Genomic DNA, 18,432 nt, shown 5'->3' with positions numbered 1-18,432 from the left:
ATAATAAAAACTATGAAACACTGATTAAAAAAATGGACAAGGACAACAAAAAATGGAAAAATATTCCATGTTCATGGATTGGAAGAATCAATATTGTTAAAATGTTCATACTACCTAATGCAGTCTACGGATTCAATGCAATCCCCATGAAATACCAATAACATTCCCCACAGAAATAGAAAAAAACTGTTTTAAAATTTATATGGAACCACAAAAGACCCAGAATAGCCAAAGCTTTTCTAAGCAAAAATAACAAAACTGGAGTAATTACATTAGCTGAATTCAAATTATACTACAGAGCTATGTAACCAGAACAGCATGGTACTGGCATAAAAACAGACACAGAGATCAAAGGAACAAAACAGAGAACCCAGAAACAAATCCGCACACCTACAGTGAACTCATTTTCAACAAAGGTGCCAAGAATATGCATTGGGGAAAAGACAGACTCTTCAATAAATGGTGTTGGGACAACTAGATAGCCATATGCAGAAGAATGAAACCCTTAACTCTCACCATATTCAAAAATCAAATCAAAATGGATTAAAGACCTCATACTATGAAACTACTGCAAGAAAACATTGGGGAAATTCCTCAGGACATTGGTCTGGGAAAAATTTCTTAAGCAGTACCTCACAAGCAAAGGCACCCAAAGCGAAAATGGATAAATGGGGTCACATCAAGTTAAAAAGCTTCTGCACAGCAAAGAATACAATCAACAAAGTGAAGAGACAACCCATAGACTGGAAGAAAATGTCTGCAAACTACCCATCTGACAATGGATTAATAACCAGAATATATAAGGAGCTCAAACAACTCTGTAGGAAAAAAATCTAATAATCCAATTTTAAAAATGGGTAAAAGATTTGAATAGACATTTCTCAAAAGAAGACATACAAATGGTAAACATGCATATGAAAAGATGTTCAACATAATTCATCATCAGAAAAATGCAAATCAAAACAACAATGAGGCATCATCTCACTCCAGTTAAAATGACTTATATCCAAAAGACAGTAACAAATGCTGGTGAGGATGTGGAGAAAAGTACACTGTTGATGGGAAAGTAAATTAGTACAACCACCTTTGGAAAACAGTTTGCAGTTTCCTCAAAAACTAAAAATTGAGCTACCACATGGTCCAGAAATCCCACCACCGGATATATACTCAAAAGAAAGAAAATCAGTATATCAAAGAGATATCTGCACTCCCATGTTTATTGCAGGAATGTTTATAATAGCTAAGATTTGGATGCAACCTAAGTGCCCATAAATGGATTAATGGATAAAAGAAAATGTGGTACATATGCACAATGGGGTACTATTCAGCCACAAAAAAAGAATGAGATCCAGTCATTTCCAACCTGTATAGAACTGGCGATCATTATGTTAAGTGAAATAAGTCAGGCACAGGAATACAAACATTGCATGTTCTCACTTATTTGCTGGATCTAGAAACAAAACAATTGATCTCACGGACATAGAGAGGAGAAGGATGGTTACCAGAGACTGGTAAGTATAGTGGGGGGTTGAGGTGGGGAGGTGGAGATCATTAAGGGGTACAAAAAAAAAGTTAGAAATAATGAATAAGACCTACTATTTGATAGTACAACAGGGTGTCCATAATCAATAATAACCTCATTGTACATTTTGAATAACTTATAAAGTGTGATTTGATTATTTATAACTCAAAGGATGAATGCTTGAGGAGATGGATACCCCATTCTCCATGGTGGGCTTATTTCACATTGCATGCCTGTTGCAAAATCTCAAGTACCCCACAGATATGTACACCTACCATGTACCCACAAAAAGTAATTTTGGAAAACATATGCTAATACCACACCATTTTATATAAGACACTTGAGCATCAACAGATGTTGATACCTTCAGTGTTTAATGGAACTAATCCCCCAGGGACACTGAGGGATGACTGTAATTATATTCTGGATATATTTTGAAGGTAAATTGAGTACAATTTTATACAGACTAGATATGGGGCATGAGTAAAACAGAAGAGTCAAGTGTAACTCTAAAACATTTTTTGATCTAAGAAAGTAGAATGAGATGTCACTTACTAAAATGAAGAATCATGTGAGAAAATCAAATGTAGTGGAGAAATTTAAGAATTATGTTTTGGGTATGTTGTATTTGAAATATCTTTAAAATATTTAGCTCAAGAGTTCAGAAGAAAGGTTATAACTACCAACAAAATTTAGAAATCATTAGCATATTGATGGCATTTTAAATTCCCTCTCTTCATTTTTATCCTCTCAATATTCTTGGCTAGACACTCATTATTGTTCTGACACCCAAATGTTGATATGCACCAGGGCTCAGTCCTTGATCCTTTTCTTTTTTCTGTCTTTACTGACACCTTAAAGTAACCTTGTTTGGTGCCATGGTTTGTAATATATTTAAAATGATTGAAAGGGCCTCATATAGATTAATTATTCAAAAAATCAGCAATGTTATTAGCTATTACCACTGCCTTAGAATCACTGACCACAGCAGGCTTCATGCTACTGAGCTTGAAACAATTTGTCTTTGCAATTACTGTGGAACATGCTTGATTATGCATTTCGAACTTGTCATTACTAATTCTGCTGAATGAAGCTAGAGATTTATCAAGAGATTTAGAGAAAAGCAAAACACATCTAAATATAGGCTACTTGTGCACTTAACTAGTATGGTACTTTTGTATGGTACTCATACAAAAACAGACACATACACCAATGGAACACAATAGAGAACACAGAAATAGGGCTGCGCACCTACAACTATCTGATCTTTGACAAACCTGGCAAAAACAAGCATTGGGGAAGTATTTCCTTTTTAATAAATGGCGCTGGGATAACAGGCTAGCCATATGCAGAAGATTGAAACTGGACCTCTTCCTTACACCATATACAAATTTTAACTCAAGATGTATTAATGAGTTAAATGTAAAACCCAAACTATAAAAACCCTGGAAGATGACCTAAGCAATACCATTCTGGATATAGAAACAGACTAAACAGTGTAAGAGTTCATGACAAAGAGGTCAAAAGCAATTGCAACAAAAGTAAAAAAAAAAATGACAAGTGGGATCTAATTAAACTGAAGAGCTTCTGCAGAGAAATAGAAACTATCAGCAGAGTAAACAGACAAACTACAGAACAGGAGAAAGTATTCACAAACTATGTGTCCAACAAAAATCTAATATCAAGCATCCATAAGGAAGTTAAATAAATTTACAAGAAAAAATAACCATTAAAAAGTGAGCAAAGGACACGAGCAAGCACTTTTCAAAAGACACAGATGTGAGCAACAATCATATGAAAAAAAGGTCACCACCGCTGATCATTAGACAAATGCAAGTTAAACTACAATGAGATACCATCTCACACCAGTCACAATGCCTGTTATTAAAAAGTCAAAAGATAACAGATGCTGGTGAGGTTATGGAGAAAAAGGAACGTGTATACACTGTTAGTGAAAGTGTAAGTTAGTTCAGTCATTATGGAAGACAGCGTGGTGATTCCTGAAAGACCCAAAGACGGAAATATTTTTTGATCAAGCAGTCCTGTTACTGGGTATATACCCAAAGGAACATAAAACATTCTACCATAAGGACATATGCATGCATATGTTCATCACAGCACTATTCACAATAGCAAAGACATTGAATCAACCTAAATGCCTATCAATTATAGACTGTATAGAGAAAATATGGTACATATACATGATGGAATACTATGCAGCCATACAAAACAATGAGATCGTGTTCTTTGCAGGAACCTGGATGGAGCTGGAGGCCATTATTCTTGGCCAACTAACACAGGAACCAGAAAACCAAATACCACATGTTCTCACTTATAAATGGAAGCTAATAATGAGAACACATGGACACACAGAGAAGAACAACACCCACTGGGGAATTTGGGAGAGTGAAAGATGAAAGGAGGGAGAGGATCAGGAAAAATAACTAATGGGTACTAGGCTTAATACTTGGTTAATAAAATAATCTGTACAACAAACCCCCATGACACAAGTTTACCTATGTAAAAACCTGCACATGCATGTACCCCTGAACTTAAAAGAAAAATAGATTTTAAAAAGTGGTTTGCTTACCAAAATTACAGTATTAGAGTATCCTGAATTTGTCCATTTTCTTTTACCCATGAGTTTTATAACTTCAGACATTTACTTGTACATGTTAGCAACCATTTCTTTCAGACTGAAGAATTCTTTTTAGTATTTCTTATAAGACATGTCTGGTATTCATAAATTCCCTCAGCTTTTTTATTTATTTTCATTTTTTTGTCTTGGACACTCTCTCTTTCCTTCATGTTTGAAGGATAGCTATTCTGGGTCCAATATTCTTGGTTGGTAGTTTTTTTTTTTTTTCCTTCAGCAATTTGAATATAGCACCCTAATCTCTCCTGGCTTGCAGGATTTCTGCTGAAAAATCTGCTAAAAGTCTTATTGAGGCTCTGTTAATTGTGTTGACTGTTTCTTTTTTCTTCCTGCTTTGAGTATTATCTTTGTCATTTATTTTCACTTAGATAATTACTCTTTGGGTAGAATTTGATTGCTGACTTCTGAGCTTCTTTTTACTGGACACTGTGGTCTTTCTCTAGATTTGGGAAGTTTTCAACCATAATCTTATTAAATATGCTTTCAAGATCTTTTTCTCTCTCATTTTCTTTGGGAATTTCAGTTATGCAGAGGTTTGTTCACTTGGTGGTATCCCATAATTCTTGTAGACCTCCTTCACTTTTTAAAATTCTTTTTTTCTTTCTGATCTGCTGACTGGCTAATTTTATATGTTCTGCCTTGAAGGTCACTAATTCTTTTCTTTGTTTCATCAAGTTTTTCATTTACTATTGTATTCTTTATTTCTAAGATTTCTACTTTTTTACTTTAACTTTTTAGTTCAAGGGTACATGTGCAGGTTTGTTATATAAGTAAATTTGTGTCCTGGGGGTTTGCTGTACAGATTATTTCATCACACAGGCATTAAACCTAGTACCCATTAGGTATTTTTCCTGATACTCTCCCTCCTCCCACCTTCCTGTCTCCAATAGACCCATGTGTGTTTTTCTTCTGTATGTGTTCATCATTTAGCTCCCACTTATAACTAAGAATATGTGGTATTTGATTTTCTGTTCTTGCATTAGTTTTCTAAGGATAATGGCTTCCAGCTCCATCTGAATTCCTGCAAAGAACATAATCTCATTCTTTTTTATGGCTGCATAGTATTCCATGGTATATATATACCACATTTTCTTTATCCAACCTACCATTGATAGGCATTTAGATTTGCTATCGTGAATAGTGCTGTGATGAATATATGCATGCATATGTCCTTATGATAGAATGTTTTATATTCCTTAGGGTATATACCCAGTAACAGGATTGCTGGGTCAAATGGTATTTCCATCTTCGGGTCTTTCAGGAGTCACCATGCTGTCTTCCACAATGGTTGAACTAATTTACACTTTCACTAACGGTGTATACACGTTCCTTTTTCTCCATAACCTCACCAGCATCTGTTATCTTTTGACTTTTTAATAACAGGCATTGTGACTGGTGTGAGATGGTATCTCATTGTAGTATGACTTGCATTTGTCCAATGATCAGTGATGTTGAGCTTTTTTCATATGATTGTTGCTCACATGTGTGTCTTCTTCTGAAAAGTGCTTGTTCGTGTCCTTTGCTCACTTTTTAATGGGGTTATTTTTTTTTCTTGTAAATTTGTTTAACTTCCTTATGGATGCTTGATATTAGATTTTTGTTGGACACATAGTTTGTGAATACTTTCTCCTGTTCTGTAGTTTGTCTGTTTACTCTGTTGATAGTTTCTATTTCTGTGCAGAAGCTCTTCAGTTTAATTAGATCCCACTTGTCATTTTTTTTTACTCTTGTTGCAATTGCTTTTGACCTCTTTGTCATGAACTCTTACACTGTTTAGTCTGTTTCTATATCCAGAATGGTATTGCTTAGGTTGTCTTCCAGGGTTTTTAGTTTTGGATTTTACATTTAAGTTTTTAATCTATCTTGAGTTAAAATTTGTATATGGTGTAAGGAAGAGGTCCAGTTTCAATCTTCTGCATATGGCTAGCCTGTTATCCCAGCACCATTTATTAGAAAGAGAATACTTTCCCCATTGCTTGTTTTTGTCACGTTTGTTGAAGATCAGATAATTGTAGGTGTGCCGCCCTGTTTCTCTATTCTCTGTTGTGTTCTATTGGTGTGTGTGTCTGTTTTTGTACAAAAACCATGCTGTTTTGATTACTATAGCCCTATAGCACAGTTTGAAGTCTGGTAGCATGATGCCTCCAGCTTTGTTCTTTTCGCTTAGGATTGCTTTGGCTATTCGGTCTCTGTAAACCACTTAAATCTCAAGTATGAAAACTAAAAGACAAACTACTAAAAAAAAATCTTCAACAGTTAGATAGGAGACAGGCAATATAAAAAATTTAAATTTAAGGTAAGCATGCTGGTGCATGCCTGCAATCCCCACATTTTGGGAGGCCAAGGCAGGAAGATCATTTGAGGCAATGAGTTCAAGACAAGCCTTGGGAATATAGCAAAATGCTATCTCAATAAAAGATAAAAATAATTAACTGGGCATGGTAGCTTGTGCCTGTAGTCCCAGCTACTTGGGAAGCTAAGGTGGGAGGGTTGCTTGAACCTAGGAGTTTGAGGCTGCAGTGAGCCATGATCACACCACTGTACTCCAGCCTAGATGACACAGTGAGTCCCTGACTCAAAAAATAAAAGAAAATAAAAGACTTAAAGAGGATGTAAGTTGAAACATCAAAAAGTCAAAATGTAGAGGGATGATATTCAAGTGTAGAGTTTGTTTTTGATACTTTTTGTGATCAAAGGTAAAATAACCTGTCATAACTATGAGATAATTTTTTTAAGCCTCATGGTAACCAGAAAGCAAAAACCTATAATAGAAATTGCATATAATCAAAACATACTACTAGAGAAAAAAATTACCCACAAAGGAAGACAGTAAGACAGGAAAAAGGAAAGAGAGAATCCCAAAAGAAAATAAGTAACCAGAAAATATCAGTAATAAATGCTATCAATAATAACTATGAATGTAAATGGATTAATTCACTAATGAAAGACATAGAGTGGCTGAACTGATTGACAAACAAGACCCAACTATACACTGTGTACAAGAAACTCACTTCACCTATAAAGACATACACAGACTGAAAACGAAGGAATTAAAAGAAGATATTTTATATAAATGGAAACCAAAAATATCAGGAGTAGCTATCCTTAAATAGAATACACTTTTAAGACAAGAATGGTTTTAAAAAGACAAAGATCATTAAATAATGTAAAAGCAGTTTATATGGCAAGAGGATATAGCAATTGTAAATATATGTGTGTTGAACACTGGGGCACCCAAATAAATAAAACAAACATTAAAAGACCTAAAGGTAGAGTTAACTGCAATACAATAATAGTAGGGGATTTCAACTCTCCACTTTTAGCAATCTAGAAACTACACTGTAGACCAGCAGTTTCCAATCTTTTTGTCACCAGAAACCAGTTTCATGAAATACAACTTTTCCATGGACTGAGGTTGGGGAGGGTGATTTCAGGATGATTCAAGTGCATTACATTTATTGTGCACTTTTTTCCAACTCACTTGCCACTATAAAGGCTGAGACCAGGTGCAACTTAATTGTCACTTGCTACTCACTTATAGGGTTTTGATATGAGTCGGCAAGTAATTTATTTATTATGGTGTCTGTGCAGTCAAACCTCTCTGCCAATGTTAATCTGTATTGGGAGCTGCTCCATAGAGCTAGCATCACCACCTCAGCTCTACCTCAGATCATCAGGCATTAGATTCTCATATGGAGCACGCAACCTAGATCCCTCACATGCCCAGTTCAAGATAAGGCTGGCACTCCTGTGAGAATCTAATGCTGCTTCTTATCTGACAGAAGGTGAAGCTCAGGCTGTGATGCAAACAATGGGAGAGGCTGTAAAGACAGACAAGGCATCACTTGCTTGCCTGCTGCTCGCCTCCTGCTGTGCATCCTGGTTCCTAACAGGCCACAAACCAGTACTGGAGTTGGGGACCCCTGCTCTAAATGAAATGCAAACAAACATTTACAGAACCTTCCATCCAACAACTGCAGAATACACATTTTTCTCAACAGCACATAAAACATTTTCCAGGATAGACCATGTATCACAAAACAAGTCTTAACAAATTTTACAAAATCAACATCATGTCAAGTGTTTTTTCTAACCAGAATGGAATGAAGCTAAAAATCAATAACAAAAGGAAATTATATAGGAAATCAATAACAGTTGGAAATTATACATATTCATGTAAATTAAACATACTCCTGAACAACAAATGGGTTAATGAAGAAATTAATAATGAAATTGAAAACCTCCTGAGACAAACAAAAATGGAAACACAATGTGCCAAAACCTATGGAATAGAACAAAAGCATATAAGAGGAAAGTTTATAGTAATCAATGCCTACATCAAAAAACTAGAAAGACTTCACATAAACAAGCTAGTGATGTGCCTCAAGGAACTAAAAGAGCAAAAACAAAACAAACTTACAATTAGGAGAAAAAAGAAATAAAGAGCAGAGCAGAAATCGGTGAAATTAAGACTTTAAAAAATACAAAAGATTAACGAAAGAAAAAGTTGTTTTAAAAAAAATAAACAAAATCGACACATTTTTAGCTAGACTAAAAAAAGAGAGAAGACTCAAACAAAATCTAAGAAGAAAAGGAAGCCATTACAGCTAATACCATAGAAACAAAAAGATCATTAGAGTCTATTATAAACAACCATAACCAACAAATTGTAAAACCTGAAAGGAAAATAAATAAGGTCCTGGACAAATTCAACCTACCAAGATTTAACCATGAAGAAACAGGAAATTTGAACATGTCAAGAATGTTAAAAATAAATACATAAATAAATAAATAACATGTTAGTGAGTAACAAGACTGAATCAGTAATAACAAGTCCCCTGTCAGAGAAAAGCCGATGGCTAGATGGCTTCACTGCTCAATTCTACAGAACACTTAATGAAGAACGAATTACCAATCCTACTCAAACTATTCCAGCAAGTCAAAAAAGAAGGAATACTTCCAAAATCATTCCATGAGGCCAGCATTGCCCTGATAGCAAAACTAGGCAAGGAGACACACACACACACAAAACATAAAACTACCGGCCAATATCCCTGATGAACATAGTTGTAAAAACCAACAAAATGCTAGCAAACTGAATTCAAGAACACATTAAGATCATTTACCATGATCAAGTGAGAATCATCCCAGGAATGCAAAGATAGTTCAACATACACAAATTCATAAATGTGATACATCACATTAACAGATTCAAGAAAAAAACCATATGATTATTTCAACAAACAATGAAAAAGCATTTGACAAAATTCAACATCCCTTCATGATAAAAACATTCAACAACCTAGGTGTAGAAGGAACATACCTCAAAACAATGAAGGTTATATAAGACAAACCCACGCTAATATCATACTGAACAAGGAAAAACAAACCTTTTCCTCTAACGTTTGGAATAAGACAAAAATGTCTACTTTCACCACTCCTCCTCAAAGTAATAATGGAAGTCCTAGCCAAAGCAATTAGGCAAGAGGATGAAATAAGGGGCATCCAAATTGGAAAGGAAGAATTCAGATTATCCTTATTTGAAGATGACCTTATCTTATATTTTGAAAAACCTAAGGATTCCACCAAAAAACTGTTAGAGCTGATAAATGAATTCAGTAAATTTGCAGGCTGCAAAATTAGCATACAAAAATCAGTAATATTTCTATACATCAATAGCAAACGCTCTGAAAAAGAAATCAAGAAAGCAATTCCATATACAGTAGCTACCTTAAAAAAATACCTAAGAATAAACTTAACCAAAGAAGTGAAAGATCTCTATAATAAAAAATATAAAATGCTTTTCAGTCAGGCTGAGTTGTTCTTTGTATCATGTCTAGTGACTCCATGGATTATAACAGAAAACATGGCGGCCCAAAGGGAATGGACCCAATATTGTCATCAAGAGCAACTGAAATGAGATTGTTAACTTTGATAGTATGAATTTAAAGGAGTCTCTTTTGGGGGTAATCCATGTTTATGGTTTTGAGAAGCCTTAAGCTATTCAGCCCAGAGCTATTGTTCCTTGTATTAAAGATCCAAAACGTAATTCTGGCACTTGGAGACTATATGGGAGCAACTTGTCGTGCCTGCATTGGTGGAACAAATGTTCGAAATTAAATGCAAAAACTGTAGGCAGAAGCACCACATACTGTTGCTAGTACACCATGGAGAGTGTTTGATATGCTAAACATAAGATATTTTTCTCCAAGGTGGATCAAAATGTTTGTTTTGGATGATGCAGATGAAATGTTGAGCTGAGGGTTTAAGGATGAAATCTATGAGATTTTCCAAAAATTAAATAGAAGTATTCAGGTTGTGTTGCTTTCTGCCACAATGCCAACTGATGTGTTGGAAGTGACCAAAAAAATTCATGAGAGATCCAATTTAAATTCTGGTGAAAAAGGAAGAAGGAATCAAACAGTTTTACATTAATGTTGAAAGAGAGGAATGGAAGTTGACTACACTTTGTGACTTGTACGAGACACTGACTATTATGCAGGCTGTCATTTTTCCCAATGCAAGGCATGAGGTGGACTGGCTGACTGAGAAAATGCATGCCAGAGACTTCATAATTTCTGTTCTGCATGGTGACATGGACCAGAAGGAGAGAGATGTTATCATGAGGGAATTCTGATCAGAGTCAAGTGGTGTTCTGATCACTACTGGCTTGATGGTTCACGAGACTGATGTGCAACAAGTGTCTTTGGTTATAAACTATGATCTAACTACCAATAATGAAAACTATATTCATAGAATTGGCAGAGGTATGGCTATAAACTTTGTTACTGAAGAGGACAAAATAATTCTTCATGACATTGAGACTTTCTACAATAATACAGTGGAAGAAATGCCCATGAATGTGACTAACCTTATTTAATTCCTGGGATGAGATGGTTCAGGATGCAGTGCTCACTGTTGCCAAATAGGCAACCACAACATGCATTGTGCTTCTTTCTTTGGGAATATTTGAGTCTTATCTCAATGCTCAAAACAGATCATGGGGCGACATTAGTCATGAGCTCTTGTGAGGAAAGTCATTGGCTTTATCCTCTTTAGTGTTAGACTATTAGGGTGGGTATAAAAGATGGTGTCTGTAAAAACTTTCTTTCTTAGAAATTTATTTCCTAGTTCTGTAGAAATGATTGTAGTAGATGTTCTCTATCATTTAGTAATATACTTATGGACTAAAAGATATAAGTGCTGTATAAAATCAGTAAATTATGTTAAACTAGCATATCTGCCTTTACTGTGTTTTTCATTAGCCTGAGTAGAAAGGCCTGTAAAATTGACTTTTTAGAAACCATTTGAATTCATTTTGTCTGATATTGTAATTATTCAATAAAGCATTTAATTAGTGCTAAGTGTGAACTGGACCCTGCTGCTAACCCCCAGCAAGCAATCATCCTAGGTTGGGCTTAATCTCCAGTAAAATTGCCATATTGCCCATGTCTTAATGAAGTTTGAATGTTAAATAAATTGTAAATTCACTTTTAAAAAAAACTACAAAACACTGATGAAGGAAATTGAAGAGGAAACAAAAAAATGGAAAGCTATCTCATGCTCATGGATGGGAAGATTAATATTGTCAAATGCCCATACTGCCCAAAATGATTTATAGATTCAGTAAAATCCCCATCAAAATACTAATGACATTCTTCACAGAAAGAGAAAAAAATCTAAAATGTATATGGTGCTGATAAAGACCCTGAAGAGCCAAAGTAATCCTGAGCAAAAAGAACAATGTTGGAGCCATCACATTACCTGACTTCACAATATACTATAAAACTATAATACTCAAAACAGGATGAGAGAGATTGACATAAAAACAAACACGTAGAGCAATGGAGCAGAACGGAAAATCCAGAAATAAATCTATGCATTTGCATCCAACTCATTTTTAACAAAGATGCCAAGATCCTACACTGGGGAAAGGATGCCCTTTCAATAAATGGTGCTAAGAAAACTGTATATCCATATTCAACATAATGAAACTAGGCCTCTATCTCTCATCACTTTCAAAAATTAAATCAAAATGGATTAAATACTTAATGTAAGACCTGAAACTATGAAACTACTAGAAGAAAACATTGGACAAATGCTTCACAACATTGTTCTGGGTAAAGATTTTATGGAGACCTCAAAAGCACAGACAATCAAAGCAAAAATAGATGAGATTACATCAAACTAAAAAGCTTCTGCATGACAAAGGAAACAATCAGCTCAAAAGAGTACCAGAATGCAAGAAAATATTTGCAAACTATACATCTGACAAGGCATTAATAACCAGAATATACATAAGCAACTTTAACAACTCAACAGGAAGAAAACAGTTAATCCAATGAAACAATGGCCAAATGATCTGAATAGACATTTCTCAGAAGAAAATATACTAATGGACAAGAAGTATATGCAAAAATGCTGAACAGTGCTAATCATAAGGGAAAAGCAAATCAAAACCACAATGAGATATTATCTCACCCCAATTAAAATGGCTGTTATCAAAAAGAAAAAATACAGATGCTGGCAAGGATGGGGGAAAGGGGAACACTCTAAACCATTGGTAGAAATGTAAATTAGTACAGCCAATATGGAAGTTCCTCAAAAAACTAAAAGTAGAACTACCATATAATCCAGAAATCCCACTGCTGGGTGCACACCAAAAATAAAAAAAAATCAGTATAGCAAAGAGATATCTGCATTCCCATGTTTATTGCAGCACTATTCACAATAGCCAAGATATGGATTCAACTTAAGTGTTCATTAACGTATAAATATATAAAGAAAATGTGGCATATATACACAGTGGGGTACTGTTCAGCTATTGGAAGAGGAATGAAATCGTGTCATTTGCAGCAATATGGATGGAACTATGGAGGCTATTACGTTAAGTAAAAATAAGCCAGGCACAAAAAAAAAAAAAATCTTATGTTCTCACTTATTTGTAGAGCTAAAAAAGCTGATCTCATGAAGATAAGAGTGTAGAATGATGGTTACCAGAAACAAGGAAGAACATGAGGGAGTGACAATGAAGAGAGATTCATTAACAGGTGCAAAAATACAGCTAGTGAGAAGGAATATGTTGTGGGGTTTGAAAGCACAGTAGAATTACTATAGTTAACAAGTTTTATTTTATATTTCAAAATAGCTAAAAGAGAAGATTTCAAATATTCCCCAACACTAAGAAATGATAAATACTTAAGGCAATGAATATCCTAATTACCCTGACTTGATATTACACATTGTGTACATGCATCAAAATATCACATGTACTCTCTGAATGTGTATAATTATATACCAATTTAAAACTGTAATAAAATGCATAGTTTATAGAATATTAGAAATAGAAAGACCCATGAGGTCCATGTAATACCAAATTTCATATCACAAATGAAAAATCTCATAAAAGAGCTTTCCTACTTGCCTGAGGTCAACAGTTACTAATGGCAGAGCCATGACAAGACCCTAGAACTCCAGATGCATAACCTGGTGTTGAGTTAGTTCATTACACATTTCATGAGCTCAAGTTGCAATGAATGTCTGCCTTCAACAACTCACTGGAAAAATTTTTCCTGAATGGAACATAAGTAAGTCTCTGTTGGATAGAGGAAAGGAATGAGAATACACACTTGAAATCCCCAGACAACAATTTTCTACAGTGACCACAGAAAAGAGCTGCCTGGAAACCTTGCCTTAGTTGATTGACACTGGAAATTTTTTCCAATATTTTCTCTAGTTGGGTTCAGTTTAAGAGGAACCACTGGGGAAATTCCACCTCTTTGGAGACTCATTAATTTTAAAGAGATTTCATAAAGGATACTAAATAATCTGACCAAATTCGGCAAGACTGGACTCTGAGTAAATCTATCAGAATCTGTTTTCTGTCATTGAGAAGATGCGAGACTTCTCATTCAGGACTTGAAGTGTGATTATTCCATAGTATCACTCTTCCGAAGGAGGTCCCTCTCACCCTACTCCATCCTTAACCCAAATTTCAAAGATGTGATTCTTCTCCTGAATATCAGCATACAAAGGAAACTTTCCCATTGTCATCCAAATACTATGAGGGTATCATATACTGTCTGCTTGTCATTTCCAGGAAATGCTGACAACATGAAACTCATAGACCCTCATTCCATTATTCCCTGTAAGAAGATAGACAGAATCTCTCTGGGAGAGCTTCTTTCATCATCTATAGCAGGAATTCTTAGCACCTCAGCAAAATGTTAACCAGCTCATAAGTGAATTTGGTTAGGTGGCTGATGGAATGAAGCAAATTTCAAAGTGGTAAGGAAACGCCCTAAAAGACCTTTTTATTAGTTTCATTTTGACTTTTTTCTAAAAATAATAATAAAAACACACATTTTATAATGCTTTGTAACTGGTTCACATACATCAATATTGAATTTTTGTGGACAACAAATGAATTATCAGAGTAAGGATTACTATCCACTTTTACAGATACAGAAAAGGGAACTCTGATAAATGGTTGAATTTCCTAGCATCGCATGCCTAATAAATGTAAAGCAAGGATGGAATTCAAGTCTTTTGCCTTTTCTATCAGTGTTCTTTCTGCAGGACAATCCTGAAGAACATGGCATGGAACTCCTTTTTTTCAAGAAACGTCATTAAATCATAAGCAGCTTCCTGGTGTTATGTGAAAAAAATTGTATTCTGTGGTAAAACGGAGCTGGGAATTTCTTCAGGTAAAAGTAGGCTGGCTGCTTTACATCAGGACTTCACAAAACATTGTGCTAAGTGCATTGTTAATATCAGAAAAAGTGTGAATGTTTTCAGATTTGACACAAAGACTTTTATTTCTGGGACATCATGAAAAATTTATGTTGTAAGGAACACAATTTAGAAATGAGCTCCTCAGAGAATGTTTAAATTCTCTTATGCATTGTGTTCTCTTGCAAAGCTGAAATTGGTAATCATGCCTCATAATTCTCTTCCACATAGCTGAGCCCAAGACTTGAGTTCCTAACAAATACTCAATATTTGCCTGCTTGGTTAATTTATTAATAAGGTACAGTGGCTGTAGAGTCAAGATGAGGAGAGGGTTTTCTGGAAGTTCATAGAAGAAGCACCTATCACTGAGATGTGGAAAAATGAAGATTAGGGAAAGATGACACTTGAACTGAGCTCTGAAGGAAGAGTAGAAGCATGGAAGAGAACAATGTCCAAGGTGAAGGGGGTAGATGATGCAGAGTCCTCAGAGCAAGAGAGATCATGGCAAGGAACTGAATATTGGTTAATAAACATAGGGCTGCAAATGCAACAAGGAGAATGATAAAAGAATACCTACTAGAAATCAGGCAGTGCGCTTAATAAGCCTTACTGTTAATCCTCACAATAACACTGTAGAGTAACTATATTATACTCTCTGTCAGTATAAACCTGAGATTCATGGAGATTCATAATTTCATCCATAATTCTAAAACTGGTAAATGACAAATCCAGGACTCAGATTCTTGTTGAGAGATCAAATGTCTCCTAAACGTGTGATCAACTAGGAATGGCACAGCGGTGAGTGCCATTAGAGAAAATAACTTGGGTAAGAAAAATATTGAGGAGTTATTAAATTATTCTACAAATGGCATTGTCTCCCTTACTTGTGTGCATAGCACTAGACTAAGCTTGGGCATGTGTTTCCACTATGCAGCAAGAATCATACTAACGTGCCCTTTCTGCATAGCTGTTTGCATGCTTTTAACTAAGTTCAGTGTAGATGAAAAGGATATATTGAAGGCACATCTATGTGCTCCACTCTCCGCTAACTAATACAATAGAATCTGAAATCTGGCCTCAGGTATGCCTATACGTAGCACATGCTTTTGGACAAGGCTTAATCTTGGTAAGCCTGAGTTTTTGCATGAAAGACATAAGGGGATAGAATTAAGTGTGCCTTGAGTTCCCTTAAAGATATAGAGTTTCTATTTTATATATTTTTTCTAAATGAGCATGCATTTAACATATTTGACTGGGCTTTTCTATGGTTCCGTGGCTCCCTGACATTTTCAAAAGTGCTTCAGTTTTATATGTAAATGTTTAAGTATTAGTAGTACACATAGATTACACATTGCAACACTGCCCATCAGCCACTGAGAGATAACTGCTACCTAGATGAGTTTCTCAATATTATCAAACTTATTGGTTCAACAAGTGTATCAACTGCTTAACTGCTGTGCTTCCTACCAACTGTTTATCAGCTGAATCCATCCCACCTAGGTTCTTCTTTGTTTCATGTAGTAAACAAAAATATAAAGACTGGACTGAGAAAAACCCCAATTTGTGTGGGGCTAAAACAATTAAATAGGCTAATTGGGTTATAGAAGGAGCCACTGAATATTGGCTTTGAAAGAAAGTTTAAAAGATATGAGATTTAACTTCAAATTAGTTCAAATATGATGAGGATACAGTGGTAAACAAGACAGACATCCTTGACTTTATGAAGCCCAAATATAACCCTGATTGAAATTTTTATCAAACAGGCATTGCCAGGAGTTCATTGTTTTAAGCATAAGCTGTCAGGGAAGCAATAAGGGCACCAAGAAATCAGTGAATTCTGTGGATGGTGAGGATGACAAGGTTGAAAATTTCTCTGACAACTTTGGGGAGGGTAACAGAATAATGAGAATAATAAATACTGCTTATATATTTGCATGGGCTTTTAGGTGATAAAATTTTTAATGTTTCATGCCATACGATAGGGTGATGCAGATCCAGAAGACAGAAATTTATTTGCACAGAGCTCTTTTATTGTTTTTTAATTTGACAAATGCAAAATAGTATGGAGATTCCTCAAAATATTAAAATAGAACTACCTTATGATCCAGCAATTCCACTACTGGGTATACATCCAAAGGAAATGAAAGCAGAATTCCAAAAGATATCTGTACTCCTGTGTTCATTGCAGCATTATTCACAGTATCCAAGAAATGGAATTAACCCATGTGTCCATCAACAGATGAAGAGATAAAGGAAATGTAGTATATATGCACAGAGATCTTTTAGAAATGAAATAAGGGATGGGTCCAGGAAATATTTCTATTAAGAACTTTCAGGTGCCACCAACCCCTCACCCATTCGCCAGATAAAAATGTTGACATAAATGAAAATGTCATATATTCCATTCATGCCAATGGACAGGTTACTTCAAGATAAATGGCCAACAGAGTTGAAATTGCATGACAGAATCAATTAATTCTAGTTAAATACTTCAATAAGATGGAAATGTATACAAAGATTGTATCACACATCTGGAATGATTAACCTAAAAATGATGATAATACTTATTATTACATTTCATGAAAAGCTGGGAGGAAATGTGTGTTTCTACCGCACAATAACATTAGCTTCTCACCAATTTCTATTTTGATCAAACTCCAGAGTGCAGAATATAACTACCCAGTTACTTCACTGTATTTCATCTCACTGCATATCAAATGTCTTGCTACTAAGGAAAAAAGCAAATGTGTCATCCAAGTGTGAATATATGTCACAACTGATAATATTCAAGAAAATATATAGGGATTTTGAAAATAATTCCCAAACGAGCCCCAGAAATGGTTTGAATAAGGTAAAATCATTAAAGTCCAAAGCCTTTGAAAGTGACCACTGGAAAGGAAAACACTATTTTGTAAGTATAAATTCTGATGTGTTTGGTTTTTAATAGGTTATAGCCTCACATTGAACATGTGTGCTGATTTTTCCTTGCAATCACTCCATTGTGATATTTTAGCAGACATTGAGCTCTCCCAATGCTACATGTTTTGCTTTATTGACAGCTTATATTTTTCACCAAATATTGGCTGCTCCCAATATTGATCATTTGATGTTCACGTCTTAGTAAAATAGAGTCATTTTTAAATGCCTTTCTGGGTCAAAAACTATCTTATTTGTTTTTTTGTTTGTTTGGTGTTTGTTTGTTTGTTTGTTTGTTTAGACAGAGTCTAATGGAGTGCAATGGCTCCATCTCGGCTTACTGCGACCTCCGCCTCCCAGGTTCAAGCGATTCCCCTGCCTCAGCCTCCCGAGTAGCTAGGACTAGAGGCATGCACCACCACGCCCAGCTAATTTTTTGTATTTTAGTAGAGACGGGGTTTCACCATGTTGGCCAGTATGCTCGATCTCCTGACCTCGTGATCTGCCCGCCTCAGCCTCCCAACGTGCTGGGATTACAGGTGTGAGCCACCGCGCCCGGCCTCTGATTTGGTTTTGACGATATATAATTACAACTTTTCTACTGAAA

The 18,432-nt window shown here is 35.3% G+C and overlaps 1 pseudogene; it reads left to right on the top strand.

The window, feature by feature from the left end:
* Window positions 1-10,010: 10,010 nt before the first annotated feature.
* On the top strand, window positions 10,011-11,058 carry LOC101148840 (eukaryotic initiation factor 4A-II-like; annotated as a pseudogene).
* The last annotated feature ends 7,374 nt before the right edge of the window (window positions 11,059-18,432 follow it).

The sequence above is a fragment of the Gorilla gorilla genome, chromosome 9, assembly GCF_029281585.2.
Source record: "Gorilla gorilla gorilla isolate KB3781 chromosome 9, NHGRI_mGorGor1-v2.1_pri, whole genome shotgun sequence".
Taxonomy (NCBI): domain Eukaryota; kingdom Metazoa; phylum Chordata; class Mammalia; order Primates; family Hominidae; genus Gorilla; species Gorilla gorilla.
The sequence above is the reverse complement of the archived record's forward strand: the minus strand, read 5'-3'. Positions and strand labels throughout refer to the sequence as shown.